General features: G+C 34.1%; 1 pseudogene across 1 annotated transcript; it reads left to right on the top strand.

Moving 5' to 3' along the window:
* The first annotated feature begins 10,974 nt into the window (after positions 1-10,974).
* Positions 10,975-11,617, top strand: LOC100405079 (large ribosomal subunit protein uL22 pseudogene; annotated as a pseudogene). Its single transcript, XR_013532688.1, has one exon. The product of XR_013532688.1 is annotated as a large ribosomal subunit protein uL22 pseudogene (transcript).
* Positions 11,618-16,424: the final 4,807 nt, after the last annotated feature.

Raw genomic sequence — 16,424 nt, 5'->3', positions numbered from 1 at the left:
CTCTATGTTAGTCTATTTGTGCATGATTAAATAAAATACATAAATTGATTATCACATTATCTTATTATATTGGATATTTTATAATATCCATGAAAGAAGATCAGAAAGATTTTAATAACACATCTGAAAAGTTGGCAACTTATAAAACAAAGACAATACCCGTAGCATAATTCGAAGTGTGTCTGGTATTTGGATACCTAAAGCAAGCTGGAATTTTGGCAAGTGTCAAATATTCATCGTTATAGAAATAAAGATTTGAAAGTATTTGAGTATTTGACAAAAGAACATGGTTTTATCTTGATATATTATGACAGAGATGCAAATAGTTATTTAATGGTACAATAAAAATATATTTGATTAGTTCAAAATGGCAAATTTATTGGAGCAAAAGAATGATTTATAAATTTAGATTATGAGATACTTAATATAAATATATATATAATAAGTATAGTAGGCTAGTATGCATAAAGAGTTAAATTTCTTTTGATTTTAAGTACATATAAAGCACCTTGCTAGCTATTTTTAGAATAGCTCTTGGTTATTCAGGCATTACTAACTTTGCGGAGATGACATTAGAAGACAGAAAAAAAGAGCTGGTGTGATTTTCACTTAATAAGAAGCTTAATTATTCCTTGTAGTTCAAGCTTGAACAAATGGTTGTATTAGTTTTCCAAAGCATATGATGAATTTTGATTGTGACCTTACTTACAAGTGAATACTTTTCTCTAATAGAGAAAATCATAACTTATTTTATCCAAACACTATATATTTATTATTCACTGTAAACTTTCGTGGCAATGGAAATGCAGACAAAACACCCCCTGTAGAAGTTATTGATGTTGTACTTAGAGAAGTACAGTATGGTTTGCATGGTTTGTTTGCAGGGTGATTTCATAATATATATTATATGGATACATATCTTGGATTCTTAATATTTTTGTTCTATCACCATATACTGACTGTACTATGCTTTATTTCAAAAAACAATATTTAAGTGTGTTTAAGTATTACATTTAAAACTATTCATTATCTTCTATAAATATGATTTTGCATTTATAGTCTATACATTGCATCATACAATAAAAAACACTAAAATGTATATACTAATGCATCTATATATAAACATATACATATGCGTAAACTAATGCATAAACATATCCTAATGAGTGGATAAATTCCATCGAAAGATTTTTAAATGAAAATTGGAAATTAAGCTTTTAAAAATGATCTTGAATTGTCTTTCAGGGGCAGAGGTGTCAATCTCCTCAAGCACAATTTATCTTTTGTGTTACAAATAATTCAATTACACTCTTATAGTTATTTTAAAAGTCACAATTTAATGATTATTGACTATAGTCACCCTGTTATGCTGTCAAATAATAGGTCATTCTTTCTTTCAATTTTTTTTTACCCATTAATCATCCTACCTACCACTACCACAGACCCCCAGTACACTTCTTCGCCTCTGGTAACCATCCTTCTACTATCTATCTCCATGAATTCAGTTGTTTTGATTTTTAGATTCCACAAATAAATGAGAACATGTGATGTTTATCTGTCTGTTCCTGGATTATTTCACTTAACATGATGGTCTCCAAGTGCTATCCATATTATTGCAAATGACAGGATTTCATTTTTAATGGCTAAATAGTACTCCATTATGTATATGTACCACATTTTCTTTATCTGTTGATGGACACTTACTTTCAAATCTTGATTATAATAAACAGTGTTACAGCAAACATGGTGTAGGAGATCCCTCAGAGTGGTGGAAGAAACTGTAGGGAAAGGAGCAGGTCTTCTGAAAGGTCGGAAGGCTTTGCATTGCTTCAGGGGAGAATCAGCTGAATGCAGCTGTTCTCTTACACTGAGGCAAAGGGCAAGGGGTAGGTACAAGGAAGTGTAAGGGAATTTATTTAAATAGGTTGTTTACTTACGTTTTCAGTAAACCGAACCTTGATCTTCTGTGACTGCTCCCTGAAAGGGGGAACGATAATGTTAATTAACACAGATTGTGCTGGCTCCAGACTTTCAGCATTAGGTCTGCACTGAATAAAAGAAAGCAGCTCCAGCTGTCCCAGGCTGCTGTCTTCTTTGGCCCCTAGTGCCAGCAGCCCCTTAGCTGCACTTACACTGCATACCCGTGTCTGAGTATGCCCTTCATCTGTTGCTCAGCCAGGGCCTGCAGGATGGACCCGGCTCTGATGCCCATGTGAGAAATGCTGCAGGGAATTGCAATGGAACCCTCAAAAACAAAAACGAACAAACTGTGCAATCAGTAAGTAATTGCTGCCCACTTGGGAAATCCAAGTTCAAGGGAATTTTCGAGTTATGGTTTCATTATGGGATAACAGGTATCCGCTCAACAGAAACAGTATATAAAAGTATTGAAACAACTGCTTAAAGCTAGCGGAGCCTCGGTTTTGGAGGCCCAGTTAAGGGACCTAATGCAAACTGTTGTTTCCCATAACCCATGGTGTACAGAAGAAGGTATGTTAGATCTAGAGCTCTAAGAGTGAGTGGAAAGTCGTAAACAACATCCTGCTCAAGGGCATCGGATCCCAGTAACATCATTAATGTTATAAGCGTTAGTTAGGGCTGCTTGAGTCCTGCTCTATACAGAAGAGGCCAAAAAGGGAAGGGAAGAGGAACCATCACCTACCTTACCACTTCCTCCTCTTCCCTCAGCTCTGCCGTTACCAGGTAAAGGTGTCACAGAGGAGACAGAGATTTTCCCTGAGCCCCCTCCCCCAACAAATTGGAAAAAAGACAAGGGATACACTACAGTTATGGGATCCTGTCTTAGGCAAGCGGCATTAGACGGGGAGCTCTTGGCCTGCCCAACATTGCAATCAGGTATATGAACGAATTACTTTAAACACTTAGAAACAAGTAAGAAGAAGCATTAGAGAAAACAGAGCTGCTAGCCATTTACAAAAGGATGAATTGAAGCCATAGCAGATAACTTCCATATGACCCCATGGGACCGCTCAGTGCTAGCTAAAGCAACTTTAGAGACTGGTCAGTACCTCCTCTGAGAGCAGAATTTGGTGAATTTTGTGAACAGCAGACCCCTTTCTAATAATGGCCACTGTTATTCCCCCGCTACTCCTGATCTAGCTCTCTCAAAATCCTATTTGGGCAAACCAGTGGACTTTAAAGGGAGAGAAATTACAACGACCCCATGAATTAGTTGAGAAAAAATTAAAAGCTGGCCATACAGAACCATCAAATAGCCCTTGGAATTTGCCCATTTTCACCATTCCCAAAAAGTCTGGTAAATGGAAACTTTTGTGTCACTTACTTGCTATCACTGCTAAATTGGAACCTATAGGGGCCCCTTCAACAGGGGCTTTTTTCCCCCAAGGCAATTCCTGCAGATTGGCCTATAGTCATTATTGACTTAAAAGACTGCTTACATATATTTCCCCGTGCAAAACAAGACAGAGAAAAACTTGCATTTACAATACCAGCTATCAATAATGAAAGGCCAGATCCCTGACTTCATTAGAAAGTACTTACTCAAAGAATGCTAAATAGTCCTACCCTGTGTCAACATCATGTAAATCAGGCTTTGCTTCCCAGTTGAAAAGAATTTCCCAACTACAAGATCATCTATTCTATGGATGACATCATACTGGCAGCCCCAACGGAACTAATACTTTTGAGTTTATATGTCTCTGTCAAAAGGAATACACGGTGAAGAAGCTTAATCATAGCACCTGAAAAGGTACAGATTTCCTCCTCTTGGAAATATCTTAGATACATACTAACTTCCTAGTCAGTAAGACCTCAAAAGCTTAAATTGAATACTACAAACTTACATACCTTAAATGATGATCATAAATTACTGTGTAATATTAACTGGCTTGCCCCACCTTGGGCATAAGTACTGACAAATTACAGAACCTATTTTCTATCCTAAAGGGCAATGCAACCCTGGACTCTCCCAAGTATTTAACCCCAGCTGCAGAAAAAGGAAATTGAGGAAATAAAGCAAGCTATTTCTCATAGGCAGCTAGATCACAGGGACCCATGATATTCAGTCCAATATTTGTATTTCCTACTAAACACTCCCCAACAGGATTAATAGGACATTTTATTCTAGGTCATATAATCTTCCCTGAGCTTTATGCTTGTAAAATCTTTTCATAATTTTATAGTTATAGACTTTTGCTTCTTTCTGACGGACACCATACCATCAGAATGATCCATGGTGTTTTACCTGTTTCTTCTCCTAGTTTATTTAAACTATTTTATAGTTTATTTAAACTATTGTCATTATTTAAAAATTTATTATTTTTGAAGAGGGATTTCTCCGTGTTGCCAGGCTGGACTTAGGCTCTTGGGCTTAAGCAATCAACCTGTCTCAGCCTCCCTAGCAACTGGGACTACGGGTGTGCTTGGTCTCATATTGAATCCAGTTGATGGCTAGACAGACACTCAAGGGATTGTTCCCGTGCACAAGAGTATTGCTCTGTATGACCATTCTGGAAAATGACATAGGTTCAGAAATAAAATTACTGTGTCATAACATGTATTTATATATATATGTATATATTTATATCCATTAACATAAAATTAGAATCACCAAATCCCAACATGTACATCAACACTTTGTTCTATCTAGTTTTAATTTTTATTTTTCCAATCTGATAGTAGCAAACAATCTCATTATTTTGTTTTGCTACGGTCTCATTTAACTACAAGTAAGTCTAAAGCCTCTCCTAAACATGTTGCTTTTTGAGTTCTCTGTTTAGTCCATTCTGTTTTGCAGCTTTTTTCCTTATATTTCATTATTTTTCTTATTGATTTGTTTACATTTCTTATCTACATTATTCATTAAACCCTTCTCAGTTTTTGATTTTACAAATCTCTGCTTCAAGTGTATAATTTTTCTACTAATTTGAGTTTTAATTTGTGGCATTACTTTGCTTATAATCTTGGTCCTGTGGCAGCATTAAAGAAGTCATTCTCATCAAAAGGCCACAATATATTTTTTCTACTTTGTCCCCCCATTAGCTTTTATTTATTTGTTTGTTTGTTTGTTTATTCATTTATTTGAGACAGAGTCTGGCTCTGTCACCCAGGCTGAAGTGCAGTGGCACGATCTCGGCTCACTGCAACGGTGGCCTCCCGGGTTCAAGAGACTCTGCTGCCTTAGCCTCCCAAGCAGCTGGACTACAGGTGCATGTCACCATGCCCAGCTAATTTTTGTATTTTTAGTAGAGATGGGGTTTCTCTATGTTGGCCAGGCTGGTCTCGAACTCCTGACCTTGTGATCCTCCCTCCTAGGCCTCCCAAAGTGCTGGGATTATATACACCTTAGCCACTGTGCCTTGCCAGCTTTGTTTGTTTTTTTCTTTTTTTATCTTAAATAGGCTTTAAATTCATCTGGCAACCTCCCTGACATCCTCTTAGCCACCTAATAATGGAAATGAATCTATAGTGAATTTTCTCCATATTCAGAACCGCTTTTTAAAAACCTATTTTATTTAGCAAAGAGTGCTCTGCTCATTGATTTGTAAAGTCATTTCTATCATGTACACATGGATCTATTTCTGAGCTTTCTATTTTTCTCTACTGTGGCATTTTTGTCTTTCTACTAAAGGATTGTATTTTAATACTTAGAAGAGTACATTTTCTTGATTCATTCATCTTTTCATATACAACTTAGCTATTTGAGGCTCTTTATTCATTCATATATTCTTGCTTTAGTAGAAGATTTCAACTATGTTTAAATTTGGATTGTACCTAATTTACAGATGAATTTGGGGTCAGAACATGAAGCAGTTCCAGAATTGACTGTAGTATAGCTCTGCATATTTCAGATCTTACCATCTTGATTCTTTTACAGTTCCTAGGTAAAAGATCACATTATTTAAAAGCATTTGTGTATTTTTTTTAAGTTTCAACTTATCTTATTTTTTAACATATAATTTTATATGTTTTCAACTATTTGACCATTTTCTTTAGTTTTCTAAGCTCATTAAATTGATTTATTAATTTTTAATCTTAATAATTTATTGCTTTTATTATATCTTTTATTTAATTTCTCTCTCTCTGTCTCCCTTCTCAATGTTAACTTCACGTAACTTTATCATTTAAAAGAATGAGGTTTTCAACAAACATGTAGTACAGCAGTCAATCAAAACACTGACTTTTAATAGGATCTATTATGTCCAAGTGTCTGGAAATTCTGCTCACAGTCACATCTCCTGTGTTGTAATGTGTTTAACAGAATACAACCCTGACTCTATCTACAGCAAATGGCCCACATAGAAAATAAACGGCCAGTTGTGGCTCATGTGACTAGCTATAGAATATTAACTCCAGATATATTAAAGACTTAAACATAAGACCTAACACCATAAAAACCCTAGAAGAAAATTTAGGCAAAACCATTCAGGACATAGGCGTAGGCAAGGACTTCATGACCAAAACACCAAAAGCATTGGCAACAAAAGCCACAATAGTCAAATTGGACCAAATTAAACTCCAGAGTTTCTGTACAGCAAAAGAATGAACCGGCAACCAAGAGAATGGGAAAAAATTTTTGCAATTCACCCATCTGACAAAGGGCTAATACCCAGAATCTACAAAGAACTAAATCAGATGTACAAGAAAAAAACAAATAAGCCCATTCAAAAGTGGGAGAAGGATATGAACAGACACTTTAGAAAAGAAGTCATCTATGTGGCTTACAAAGATATGAAAAAATGCTCATCATCACTGGTCATTAGAGAAATGAAAATCAAAACCACATTGAGATGCCACCTCACACCAGTTAGAATGGCAAAAATTTAAAAATCTGGAGACAAGAGATGCTGGAGAGGATGTGGAGAAAAAGGAACACTTTTACACTGTTGGTGGGAGTGTAAACTAGTTCAACCACTGTGGAAGACAGTGTCCTCAAGGACATAGAAATAGAAATTCCATTTGACCCAGCAATCCCATTACTGGATATATACCCAAAGGATTATAAATCATTCCTCTATTATAAAGACACATGCACACGTATGTTCATGGTGGCACAGTTTACAAAGACCTGGAACCAGCCCAAATGCCCATCAATGATAGGCTGGACAAGGAAAATGTGGCACATATCACCATAGAATACTATGCAGCCATAAAAAACAATGAGTTTGTGTTCTTCATAGATACATGGATGAATCTGGAAACCATCATTCTCAGCAAACTGACACAAAAGTAGAAAATCAAACACCACATGTTCTCACTCATAGGTGGGTGTTGAACAATGAGAACACATGTACACAGGGAGGGGAGCATCACACACTGGGGTCTGTTGGCAGGGGCCAAGGAAGGGACAGTGGTGGGGTGGGGAGGTTGGGGAGGGATAACACAGAGAGAAATGCCAGATAAAGGTGACAGGGGATGGAGGCAGCAAACTACATTGCCATGTGTGTACCTATGCAACAATCCTGCATGATCTGCACATGTACCCCAGAACCTAAAGTACAATTAAAAGAGTTTGTAATTAATTTACATAATACCAAAGAAACTTGCTCTTATCTTCATTTGACTTGCTTTTTTTTTTTTTTTTTTTTTTTTGAGGCAGGGTCTCACTCTGTCACTCAGGCTGGAGTGTAGTGGCAGTATCTTGGTTCACTGTAACCTCTGCCTCCCAGCTCAGGCAATCCTCCCACCTCAGCCTCCCAGGGTAGCTGGGAGTACAGACATGTGCCACCACACTTGGCTAATTTTTTTGTATTTTTAGTGGAGAGGTCTTGCCATTGTGTCTAGGCTGGTCTCAAACTTCTGAGCTCAAGTTATACACACACCTTGGCCTCCCAAAATGCTGGGATTAGAAGCTATCAAGTTAGCTGACTTTCCTCTTGGATACATCTAATATATAGTGGTATGGTATATTGCTTGTCATGGATCCATGTGGTGATAAAGAAACACTCTTATAGGAAACATATGATGCTTAATTTATAACATCATGTGCCAAAGTGTTGCTGGTACCTTGGTGAATATTATTTTGTAAACTTAAAAATTATAGTCAACATGGATCTTTAAATCAATTTGGAGATTAATATATGAAAGAGTTTAGCTAGAGTTGATAAATTTAAACATAGATTTTCCAGACATATTTTTTAAAAATATACTCAGCCTGTCCAGTAATATTTATTATATGCCCTAAGAACTTCTAAATTTGTCTATATTGGGTTTCATTCTTGTCTGATAAAGGTTGTGAAAGATATGGAAAGGTAATATTATTTTTCAGTTGTCTTCTACAGATTTCCTACTATGGCTGGTCCTTATCTTTGAGGCAATTTTCTTTTGCGTTCAAATTTACTGTATTATATTTTCATGTTCTCTTTTGCTTTAGTATTCTCTGCTCCTGCTGCATTTGTGTTTCTGTGTTTCTATGTGTACATATTCACCACTTTATTTGGATAACTTTTTCCTTTTCAAGCGAATTTGTTATTTAAGTTCCACTTTTCCCAGGTAGCTGCAGTCTCCTGTTGGTTTCTGACAGCTGGGCTTTGCCTGGAGGTGATGTGCTCTGCCTCTGTGATTTCCCCTCTGGTTTGCCTCCATCTTGGCTGCTACAGGATTCTGCTTTCTGCTTGTTTGTTTTTAGGCTCTTTGGGTTTTATTCATAAATGTGATTTGTTTTTCTTTTCTAAGAAAATTTATCCTTTTTTGTGTATTGTTACTTTCTCTGTACCCGTAGACAATCATTTTATAACTCTGAATGCTGTTTTATAGAGGATTTCAATACTTCTATATAGCTGACTCTGAGCCTCTGTAAAAATTTAAGTTTCATATCATTTTATATTTTATTTGGCTCCTTTTACAAATTTTATTGTATAGATAATACTTCCATAGACTGAAAATCGCTATAAGAAATCAAGGATAAAAACAAGTATGTGACAAAATTATCTGATATTTATAGAGAGGTGAGCATTATTTCATGTAAAAACCTTGTAGTTTTAATTATTCATACAAATTTCCTTTACAAAAATTTTAATTTTTTTCAATATTATTTGTATCAGATCATTTTATTCATAATTACAAATCAAGTAACTTAATATATTTACCATTAAAACTGTACTCTCTATCCCCATCCTTCAGATTATCAGAGGCTATGATACTAAATATATTAAAATGTATAAATATATAAACAAACATGTCTATTATAAAATATTAAGTATACTTTAAATAATATGAAAATATGAATATTTCTATACAAACTTCAAATTTGTACTATATATTGGCTAAAAAATTTAGGATGTAGATCTTATACACAAATCTCTATTTCATATAATCAGTTTTCTTAGCTGATTATATATGATACAATTCTGTCTTTATTAATAGGTAGATAGCTGAATAAATAGAGGTACAGATTACAGTTAGCTATGTAATTATTAAATATTTGAAAGCTTAGAATTATATGAACTATATTGTCAGTTAAACCATGCAGTGTTTATATTTCTTTTCCGTTACAACTTTTTGCTCTTTTTTTGAATTTATTGCCTCAATTATTTTATTTATTTCGTTTCATATGTGGCTTTCACTATTTCACAACCAAAATCTTTCACTGAAGTGTAAAATCCTTTTAAATATTGCCATACCCTTCTATTAATCTAATGCAACAGTCTGTAAGTTTTTCCAAATTTATAGCACCACTGGCCTTTTTTAGCATAGTAATAGATGTCATTGGATATACATTTTCATTGAATGGGGTATTGGGCTACTTCTTGAAGATGTTTAGCTATATTTCAAGAATAAGTTATTATTTAAACATAAAAATTATTGTTTTAAAAAACATAAATCACTTCGGTTGAATCATCTAGTCACCCTTAACTAGAAATTATGACTTATTTGCAAGTTAACCTGCTTTATTATTTCTAAATTCAAGAATAAAGATCCAAACCTGATACAATCTATTCTTTAGGATAAATACATTGGACAAATGTCACATCTGAGCATACTTTCATAAGCAATATGGAAAGCCAAGACTTTTCTAATTTTAGAACATCCCAATTTTTTTTATCATCCTAATTTGTCCTCAAATATCCTAGGTTTCCAATTAATAGATAGAAGAATATTTTTTTGGTAAATTTAATATAACATCTTTTTTTGTAATTTTAATACAAGAGAATTTTTTTAGGTAATCATGTTTTAGCAGATAAAAAATTCCAAGAATATTAGTATAATGCTTTTTCAAGTTATGATTTTAAATATTTTTATTGAATTATCTCCATGTGTTTAAATACATTTGTGTTAAATTATATTATTCAGAAACATAATTTTTAGATTCTAAAACACTCTATATGTCTCAATTATGAGAGTTGAAATAAAGATATCTGAATCAAGAAATGGACGTAGGAAACTATATTGTTTATAAAGCTTTTTTGATTTAAGTTTTCAAGCAAATTTGCAGTGATGATCATGATATGTAGAAATATGGTGTTCACATATTAACAGGACAACTTTAACCTCTCCTTGTGGATTTCATTAGCAGCTGTGTCAGGTAGCTGCTAATGTGTGTGCATGTGTGTGTGTGTCTGTATTTACATGAAATGTATTGTGTGTATGTATTTACACAAAATGGCGAAATTTTCACATTTTACAGAGCACAATATTCTTTTGAATTCTGAAAAGATATGACTATTCTTCTACACTATGCTTCTTTTCTAAAACTATATTCTTTATTCTCCTTATTATTCATTGTCTATTAATTGATTATAATTTGTTAACTGGCTGACACTCAATACATAACTCCAGGTTCTAAGTTTTGACCATGAGAGTTCTAGGGATCAATCAATGGGTATTACATTTGTATTTGATATACATGTTAATCTCCTAAAACAAATATTTTATATCTTTATTTCTGAATAGAATCAGGGCTTTCATCAGATTTTTACAGGTATCTCTACATGTAATAGTAAAAAGTTGTGTGAGAGGGAGAGCAAGAGGGAGACAGATGAAAAGAGAAAGATCGCTCTTTCCCCAAGCGGCCTGAGGTAATCTGTGAAAATGGTTCGCTATTCACTTGATCCGGAGAACCCCACAAAGTCATGCAAATCAAGAGGTTCCAATCTTCGCGTTCACTTTAAGAACACACGTGAAACTGCCCAGGCCATCAAGGGTATGCATATACGAAAAGCCATGAAGTATCTGAAAGATGTCACTTTACAGAAACAGTGCGTACCATTCCGACGTTACAATGGTGGAGTTGGCAGGTGTGCCCAGGCCAAGCAGTGGGGCTGGACACAAGGTCGGTGGCCCAAAAAGAGTGCTGAATTTTTGCTGCACATGCTTAAAAATGCAGAGAGTAATGCTGAACTTAAGGGTTTAGATGTAGATTCTCTGGTCATTGAGCATATCCAAGTGAACAAAGCACCCAAGATGCGCCGCCGGACTTACAGAGCTCATGGTCGAATTAACCCATACATGAGTTCTCCCTGCCACATTGAGATGATCCTTACTGAAAAGGAACAGATTGTTCCTAAACCAGAAGAGGAGGTTGCCCAGAAGAAGAAGATATCCCAGAAGAAACTGAAGAAGCAAAAACTTATGGCACGGGAGTAAATTCAGCCTTAAAATAAATGCAACTAAAAGGAAAAAAAAAAAAAAAAGAAAAGAGAAAGATCACTATATATTGTTTATATTGCTAAATAAATTCTTTGCTGCATAAAATTAAGTATACTTTTAAGTATTTTTTTCACACTAATGCCTCAATAATGTGTGAGTGGGACAAAGCTGCTTCTAGTAAGTAATCTCCGTATTTACACTTTGACAGTAATCTGGGGAAAGTTTCTGATTTCAACTGCTAATGCATTTGCTTTCTGGACAGAAGCATTTATAAAGAAAGTCTCCGGAGTAGGAAAGTCATTATGGAGTCTAGCTCACTGTGGTCTGCATTAGTCTGGACTGGAATACGTAATTCAGCATTGTATTTAGAAGTATTGTAGAGATGAATTCTCTTCTCACATTTATTTTGTTTGGCCAATTTTATGTCTTTAAAGACTTGGTACTTGTACAAATGACAGAACACAGACATAATTAATAGAACATAACAACCCTACATGAATAGTTTCCCCAAAGTTTTAAATCTGTGCTATAGTTACACATAAAGGACATTTGGAAAATAAAGAGTCTGAGAAATTTAACCTTTCAAAATTTAAAAAGTTTATCTTTTTTAGTGAAGAAAGGTGGTTTTACTTCCATTAATTTATGAGCCTATCTTCAGCTTCCCCTTTTTGCAGTATCTGAAATTACACGCTTCTCATTTAAGACTCTCCATTTTGTAAAGTGAGTTACTGGGTTGATGGATGTACAACATTAATGGGTGAATCTTTATTTGTATGAAATTTTGATCTTATGAAATCTTTCCTGGATATTTGACATTGTGGTAACATTAAAACCTTAATGAAATATGCTGTCAATAGGCATAGCATACATGGAAAAATGAATAAAAATGCCAATTTAAATAGCTGTTTTGTACTGACCTGAAGATTAGCAATCTCATTTAGAACTAATGTGAAACAATCTATGCACAATTTGTCTTTACTTACAAAGGTCTTTGTAGTTTTCAAAAATGATTTACTATGCTATTTTTATTGATGGTCCTGACATACCTAAACGCTGGAATGAAGCATTCTTACTATCTACAAATATCTGTATTATCAAAGATGTTTTATATTCTTTGATAACACACAATATTTTCTGTATGTATATGGTCCCTTATATGTTGCTGAGCAAATAATTGATTCATAATGTTTTTAATTTTTATTTCCCATTTGTTTATAATAGTGTAGTTGTGAAAAAGCAGAATGTATATGAGAAAATGATTAAAAGTTGGGTAAAAATAAACTTTTTGTGCCCTACCCAAATAAGAAAAGTACTTATTTTTGTCAGGGGATGGGAATAAATGAAGAATATTAACATTTATATCAAAATATCTGAAGCATTGTTATTTAAGAATTGCCCACTCCTTTTTTTCCTCCTAGAAAGTAACATCATTTGGTGATTTAAAAGAAATAAACTAGAATGACTATCATCAGTTGGGTTGTGTGGTTGTTGGTTAGTTCTATATAAAGAAAAATAAATATGCCAAGAAGGATGGGGTGCAATTTTAAATAAGGTGGTTAGGGAAGGCCACACTAAGATGATTTTTAAAGAAAACAAGAAAACATCTGTAAGAAGATCATTCTAGCTAGTGCTGTCTTTTGAGGAGGTGTAATACATAATAAACTTAAAGAATAGTAAAGAATCAGAAGTGATTAAAAGTGAAATAAGCAACAGTAGGATGCTAGATTCAAGTAGATGTAATTTTTTTTTCATCCTATAGGCTATTGTAATGCTATTAATTTTTGCTCTGATAAAGAGGAAAAGCCAGTTATGGTTTTGGGCTAACAGCTGTGATTATGATCTGCCTTTTGTTTTAGCAAGGTAGCATTAGTTTCACTGGCAAGGACAGGCACAGGGAAACCAGTTGGGATGCTATTGTAGTAAATTGGTTATAGAGGTGTTTGTGTTATTCTCTAGAATGGTAGTACCAGAGATAGTGAAATAATCAGATAATAGACTGAAAATATATTTTGATCCTACAACCAAGACAGGTTGCTGATTATTTGGATACAAGGTAGTTCCAAAAATTTTATCCTAAGCAATCGTGATGATGAAGTCGAAAATAACTGAGATGATAAAGACGACAGAAAGCAAAGGTCTGGGTAGTGGCTAACGGAAGGAACAGTAAGATTTTGATTTTAGCCATGTTAAGTATGAAATACATATATATTCAAGTGGCAGTGTCACTTAAGCAGTTGAGTAAACTCATCTGGACTTGATGGGAGACACCACATATTCTAATTTAAGAGTTCTCAACAATGACTTGAATGAGATTGCCAAGGGAATAACCAAATATAGAGCTTAAAAAGAGGGACAAGAATGAGCCATAACATTGTCCATTGTTAACATCCCAGAAAGAGGAAGAGAACCTTGGAAATCATCAGAGGAGAAATAGGTTGTGAGGTACAGGGTAAGCCAGGTAAGGACAGTGTCCTAGAAAGCAGATAAAGTTTGTTCAAGGATCAGGGAATAATCAGCTTTATTAAAAAGCTGCTCAGTAATCAAAAATGGTAAGTATTGGTAATTGATTATTGGATTAGCAAAGTGAATGTCATTAGTGACTTTGAAAAACGCAGTTGCAGAGTAGTGATTTGAAAAGGAGCTAGCCTGTAATGAGCTTAAGGTAAGAGAAAGGGAAACAGTGAAGACAACAATATAAACAACATTTATAGGACTTTTGCTCTAAAAATTGGGGCCAATAAACATAGTGGGAAATGTGGTGTGGGGAAGAAGAGGGGAAGTTTTGTAGTGCTTGTTTTTGATCAAACAAATGAAAACATGTTGTGTACTGATAGAAATGATTCAGTAGACAATGGGGTGGGATATGATCAAGAAAGAAAGCCCAATTCCCACAGCAATACACTCTCAGCACAAGAAGAGAGGCGTTATGGAGTAAATGTGGAGAAACTGGCTATTTATTGAACTCTGAACTTCTTCTTACAATAAAAGAAGAAGAGTATATAGGCACAGGCACAGGTAGGTAAGTATATTAAATGAGATAACTTTGTAGAAGTTTCCTTCTGATTTCTCTTGTTTTCTCAATGAGAAAAGAGGCAGTATCTCTAGTTAATAACGAATATGAGAGATGTCGAAAATGTAAACATGATTAGATCAGAGAAATGTATGATCTCTGTGAAGCATCCAGGGCTCACTTGAGGATAGTGTTAATCAATCCAAATTTTATCTTGAACTAAATGTTTTTCAGAGACTGAGTATATGACAGGCCATGGAAATTAACTTGTTAATAGGGAGATATGGCACTAGTTTGGACTGTAAAAAAATGGTGAATTAATGGGCTTCTTGATTCTGGGGTAAAACTGCCACATAAAATATGGGGTGACTATAAATTTGAATTAGATAAACAATGGCATTTAAAATAAATATGCCTAAAATATTACGTAGGGTATATTTATACTAAAAAAAATATGACATATATTTGAAATTCAAATTTACCTGATTGTTTTGTTTTTGGGTAAGTTGTTCTTTTGCTTATTTTTTCTGCATCTGACAATCCTGTTCTGAAGAAGTCAAATGATTTTGGAATATTGGATGCAGGACATGAAACATAAGAAGTGATAGCTTGTGTAGTAACTAATGTTGAGGTAATACAGCAGTTATAGTTACCTATAGTGAGACTACTTGATTGTGATTGGGCAGTGGAATATGAAAAACAGATTTATCACAGGAGAAATAATCAAGAACTTCAGATTACTTACTATTTGAAGGATTATTAACAAGGATGTTCAAATCACCAAAAATTGGGATGGAGGTGAAGATACATGTTAAGAATACTAAAGAAATTTTAGCAAAACTTCAATGAGTGTTAGAGAAGGCAAATGGACCGTGAGACTAAAATAAAAGTCTATAATGATAAAGCTGGAGAGAAAAGAAGGGTTAAAATTAGAAAATGTGTTAAACATACTAAAACTAATCAAGTTAAGGTAATTACTGCCAGTAGTTCCCCACCTATGATAAAAATAGAAAGTCAAAACTGTGAGTACTATCATGAGTTGGATATTTTTCTCGCAGTTATATATGTCTTCCTTGTATTAAAAGTTAATATTTATTTTATAATAAAAATGTACAATATAAACAAAGAGGAATTTAATTGAATATGTTTTTACCATTTTATCATAGGATTAGTCATTCACAAGCACATTTTCCTTCTATAGAAGTCTGTTATGTGACATCATTAAGTGATATAGCTAAGAATTAAAGCAATTTTATTTTACAGTGAAACCTATGAATATGTGCAATGCCTGTGTTTAAATTAAAGTTATAAATATTTCTATAATAGTATATTTTATGACTAAAATCTTGTTTATAAGAAATCATACATGTGAGCCTCAGTATCAGGGTTCACAAAGAATATACCAATCTTGAGCTTCTAAATAACTGTAGATTTCTCTGTTTAGATTCTTCTGAGCAAAGATAATATAAAACATATAAAAAGGAAAGTAAGTATAAAGCTTATACTGAGTGTATTGACCTGAAGTTATTCTAGAACAAATAAATGTGTTTTACAAACAGCTGAAAAGGAGTCTTGGAAACATACATGAAATTACTGCAATTAGAGAGAGAGGTTGTTACCTGTGGTAAGACTGAAGTACACACACCTTCCATGTGAGATTGTTAATTGCAGGTAATTTGTTGTAAACAGTAACAAGAGAGCCCTAAACTTTGAATCTGGAGGCTGGAATTTAATTGTGTTTTATTACTAATTAGCTGTATATTTTGGTGAGAGTTCTGTATCTTCTCTGGGTACATGTGACCTGATATTAAAAAGGAGTTGAAGGGCTAAGAGTCATTTTTAATTT

Source organism: Callithrix jacchus, chromosome 2 (genome assembly GCF_049354715.1).
Source record: "Callithrix jacchus isolate 240 chromosome 2, calJac240_pri, whole genome shotgun sequence".
NCBI lineage: Eukaryota > Metazoa > Chordata > Mammalia > Primates > Cebidae > Callithrix > Callithrix jacchus.
Note: the sequence above shows the minus strand (reverse complement) of the source record. Positions and strands in the feature narration are given on the sequence as shown.